This window comes from Montipora capricornis, chromosome 13, assembly GCF_036669925.1.
Source record: "Montipora capricornis isolate CH-2021 chromosome 13, ASM3666992v2, whole genome shotgun sequence".
Lineage (NCBI taxonomy): Eukaryota > Metazoa > Cnidaria > Anthozoa > Scleractinia > Acroporidae > Montipora > Montipora capricornis.
Window position 1 is genome coordinate 37,272,801 of NC_090895.1, and position 5,000 is coordinate 37,277,800.

General features: G+C 40.0%; 2 protein-coding genes across 10 annotated transcripts in view; one reads left to right on the plus strand and one right to left on the minus strand.

Moving 5' to 3' along the window:
- The window catches only part of LOC138030316 (vesicular glutamate transporter 2-like), a 117,347-nt gene that overhangs the window by 73,628 nt on the left and 38,719 nt on the right, over nucleotides 1-5,000 (plus strand). The gene's annotated exons all lie outside the window — the stretch shown is intronic.
- Nucleotides 1-5,000, minus strand: part of LOC138030315 (uncharacterized) — a 42,124-nt gene that overhangs the window by 35,940 nt on the left and 1,184 nt on the right. For 3 of the 7 annotated variants that reach the window (XM_068878224.1, XM_068878223.1, XM_068878218.1), the window contains exon 1: nucleotides 1,180-1,457. The exons of 3 other annotated variants lie outside the window; for them this stretch is intronic. The gene's annotated coding sequence lies outside the window, so the exon portion shown is untranslated. Of the gene's footprint in view, nucleotides 1-235; nucleotides 308-1,179; nucleotides 1,458-5,000 lie in introns of those variants that run through there. One more of the 7 variants, XM_068878219.1, reaches the window with a different exon arrangement.

The window sequence follows — 5,000 nt, forward strand, 5'->3', positions numbered from 1 at the left end:
CCTTTATACGGCGTACATGGCTTTAGATAAATACACTTGACCAATCTAAATTTTAAGCGCTTTGAAAACCTATTCGGTTTTTGGACGTCCTTTGCAGAGGAATGCGGGGTATTTCAACGATAACAAGCACTTCAGTTGAAATACATGCATGGAGAAAAAAACACTTTTAAAAACACTTGTGGCGACCTGGATACCAAATTCTAAGAAGATAATATGGTTTCATCTTGGCACTCACCACACATTTGTCTCTTAATACGTTTATTCTGTACAACCTCATAGCCAATGCCAATAAGCCTTTCTAGCCTCGCTACGAAGAGCAAATCAAAATGAATTTTTTGTTTCAAAATGAGGGCAGTAGGGCCAATTAACATGAAAGAAAATGTAAAGGTGGTCGTCATTTATGGTCTATTAGCTCGTATTTTAGGATTATTTTAAGCTGTACCGCCTAAATTCAAGCCAAACCATTGTTCAAACTTTACGCAATTCTAGATATGTTCAACTGCGAGTTAATATCAAACTACATGTCAGTCCAGTGGTTTGCTACAGAGAGAATTGAGTCTCCCTCCCCATCCACTGGGTGACCTGCGCAGCTTGCATAAGAGACATTTGTATTGAACAGGTTGCCCTCCGTGGTGCGAGCAAATTCAATCCATTTGCTCTTCACCAAACATTTCGAGATTACATCGGAGAGACCATGGTAATCCTGTGTAGAGCCTGTTCTTGCGCAAGCTGCCACTCGATTCGTTCGGCAAAATGCACTAAATCGACAAAGAGTACATATCGAACATGATATAAGGCTTGTCACTTTACACTCAAAAACCAGGAACATGGAACTTATCCTAAAATTTGCCCTCGCGGATCACCGAAACAGCCTTTAGTTTGCAGTTTTTCACATTTCAAACGGTTTGGGCTGTTTAATCCTTGTGTGAAGCACATTCACCACATGTGTTTGACTTAGATATCCGGCCAAACACTCGACATTTAGAGGCGGGGCGGGGGAGGGGAATTCGCAAATAACTTTTTGTGTGACATCAATGCCGTCTGTGCTGTTGATATGTCGATTTGGCTCCTGTCACAAAGTTACGCCGAAGCTGTTTTAGCACAGCGTAGGGAGAAGCAATAAATAGCCCATTTTAAACTGACAAATTGTCACTTGAAAAGAGCAAAAAGACCCCTTACCTTGCATAGCCCTTCTTTCATTTGAATTATTCGCCTCTTGGAGTATTTTGCGTCGACCGTCCGAGGACAGAAAATGTAACTCGAACCCTTTATCATAAAGTCTTCGCTGCGTGCACGATTTCAGAATATATCTTTTTAATAAGAAAATCAGGGACCTTGTTTCGTTATTTAAGTTGTAATTACGTCCTTGAAACCGCCGTAACTCTGCTACATCCGTCCCGCGTTCCAATTTCGCTGGCAATGTGGGGCGTGTTGGGGGTTTGGTCGAAGTGTTGCGATGTTTGATTGTCAGAATCTATTTTTCGTCACTGGATATCCGCCCATCACACGGTTTAAGACTCATAAAGGTTGAGAGGTCGCTTAAAGAATTTCTCAAGAAAGGATTAAGGGTAAACAAATAAAATATCGTCACGACCGTAACAGCCTAACAGCTTAATTAAGGTTAAAGGCCTCCAGTGAAACACGTGGACATTTGATAAGCTCTTGTATGGTAATTTATAAAACAATCTTTATATTTCAAGTTCGGTATGCTGTTTTGTTCGATTTACAAGAGTTTCTTGCGCAAACATCTCCCATTAATCTAAGTCGACGGACAAATTTGGATTTTCGACGATGACAAATATTCAGCTCTGATGTTAATTTTTCGCTCTTAATTAATTGAACTATCCGGTAAACCAACAGCGTTCCACAAACCGTGGGAGGCAAAGGCAGGACATAAATACTGGAACGGATCATTAAAATAATACGCTAAATAACAATGAAAAAACAGTAAGTTTTGGGCATGCTGTCACACAAACATGTCGACGATTCTTCTTATAAATCCATATAAAGATTTGAATTTGATTCACCGGGAATAAACCAAAAGATCACGAAGGAAACTATGCATCAGTTCATCTGGAAGAAAACAGTTAGTGTGAATAGTTTAAATGGACTTGTTGTTTTTTCCTTATACCAAGAGCTATAGAAACCCCCAAGTGGTGTGACTGTGCAGACCAGAACGGAAAATCCAATCATCCGTAACCTTAGCTCTCGCTGGTTCAAACACTTGAACGAAAGGAAAAGCGCACGCGATATTTGAAGATACTGAACTGCGAGAGCCAAAGCCCTGTGATGAGATCAACTGAATAAAAACGTCGCGAATTCCAAGCGAGTAGTCCGCTTAGGTCAATTTTCTACCTGAAACCACAGCATAGGCATTTGGATTTCGTGTCTGTAGCTCATGGTATCACCTTAAATCCACCAGAATTCAAATTACATTACACGACATAAAAACATCTACGCTACTGACCTAAGAGAGTCAAATCCCTGTGATAAGATAAACTGAATAACAATGTCGCGAGTCTTAGGCCAACTTTCTACTTGAAAAGCCCAGTATAAGTTTTGCATTTCGTGCCTGTAGCTCATGGTATCGACCTTAAATCCATCAGAATCCACATTACATTTCACGACGTAAGGAGATTTAACAATAGGAATAGGTTTTCCATCTTTACCCCGCGCGTGGATCGTAATTGCTTTAGGAGGCTAATGCTTTTATCAGACTTCCTTCTCTTCCCTACTGTTTTTTTCATATGTATCCCTGATTTAACAATTTTATTGATGATACTGATTGAAGCTTAGCCCCAAGGATGCCGTTCAGACTCTTGACTAGAGTTGAAACTTTAAAGCATAGTTTTAATGCAAATAAACAGTAAGCACAATCACTGAAACGATTTATTAAGGCCTTTTTTTCTAGTTTTTTTAGTCTGTCGACACACGACCTCTATTATTAGGTGTGGTTATTCCGACGAAATTAAAGCCAGAAAAGTTGTCTTTACTTGATAATTGATCGATGATGTGCTTGAAAACTTGGTTTGTGCTTCATTAGCTACTTAAATATGTTTCATATTTTACCGGTAGTGCATAACAGAAAAGGAAAGCAACCAGCCAAATACGTGTAGGCCCACTGCAACTGGTCCAAAAGGTCTCTTAAATCGCTAATGCCAACCCCACGGAAAAGTTTATTGAAACTGTTTCTGAATTTTGTTGGAAAAAACGACTCTTTAAAAAATGGAAAGGACACTGAAATTCAGTTGTCTGATGCCTACTAGGCTTATATGAGTGGTACATGTTGTCAAAGAAAATCGATCATCTTTGGAAAAGCTCACTGCTATTACACTGCCGATCCATTACAGTAGAAGTATCTTTTCAAAACTACGTTGTACGTAATAAATAAAAAGCGAATTCATAACATATCTTGCATGTAATGGAGAATTTTCATCACACACTCAGTGGCAATGTCGTATTAGCAGCAGTTCAAGCGGTGCGACTCATTAATTTACTTCATTAATTTGATATTTTATGATGACACAACAATTCAAACCAGTTAATTTGATAAAGCGGGACGCAAAGACAAAGCCTTGACCTTCAACAAAACATTTCCATTAAAACGGGGAAGTCAGCTAAGAGAATAGCCCACGATCCCCGACTGTTAACGAAGGCTAATCCCCGGGGGAGAATTTAACTAGAGTCCCTTAAATTAAGTTCTACACCAGGAGAATTGTGTCAAGGAAGTTGTACTTTGCAACTTCTTTGTTTCTTCATCACACGTCTCGAAGCAAGTTATGAAATGAAATCTGTCTTCCAATACGCAGGCGATGGCAATGTCTCCCACCAGCCTAGGGCGGCTCTTGATTTGTTCGTGTGTTTGTCTCGCACCTTCAACGGGTGTCTTGCTGAGTGCAAAGGATTTCGTTAACTTGCCATATGTGGCATAGCATGAAGTTCTGTAATTTAGCCCCGATTACTTTGAATCTTTCAACTGTAACTCCAACGAAGTCTTAAATGAAAAGTGCATTTCGGAATGTCATCGGCTTCTCGCCACCCAAAACCATGCAACTCTTTGAGTTGGAGACAAAATGACGTTTGATAGGAAGGAGACCAAACAGTTCGTTTAGTTCTGGTTCTGGCCTACATTAAAAATATTTTACAAGGAACCTTAAGTCCTATTGTTTTTCACCTTCCGTCTTGTGCAATTTATAATTCAAACAAAGACACGGCTTGTTTTTGGAAATCGAGAGCAATTCTGCCCACACCTTGGCCTCTGGCTGAGGACTTCCTCGTCTATCTCTTCTGTTGAAATCTGACGAGTTTCAGACATGCTGACTCGCATTTTTGTCGGGCTTCAAGTTAAGGAAAGTGAAGGAAAGTGGTGTAATATAATGAATACCGTTTTGAAAACGGTACACTGAATACCACTGCGTTTAAATTTCCTTAGTTTGTTCGGTATCCGCCTTCTGTTACTCACACGACATGGTTTGATAAGGAACCACAATTATTAATTGGATTAAAAACCTAGTTTCCGATCTTTTTTAGATAAACAATTAAACCGTAAGGCAGGCTCTCCGACATTTTAAGATGTCTCAATTGTTTGGACTTCACTGCTGGTGTTGTTTACATCTCAAGGCTCATAAAAAGGCCACAGGAAAGCGTAGAAATTCATTTCTTTTAAGTGTCTGCAGCTTCAATTCGTCCCCGGTCATTTATTGTGCTTCAAACGATCGCTGATTGTTAATTACAGCAGCGGTTCCTCTTTGACCAGACAGAGATCACCTGATTTCTACTTTTCTCACGGTAATGCTATGCTATGCCTATTGCCAAATATCACATCCTCTTGGATTGCTAACTTCATAACGAATAGATGGAAAATTAATGTAGCACGCGTGCTAGCCACCAGAAGCCTACAACACCAGGTTGATGCACAGCCCGGGGATCGGTCTAGGAGCTTACGCACCAACTGAATGCGACATCGCGGAGAATTGTGATATGGTTTTTGATACGTTTTC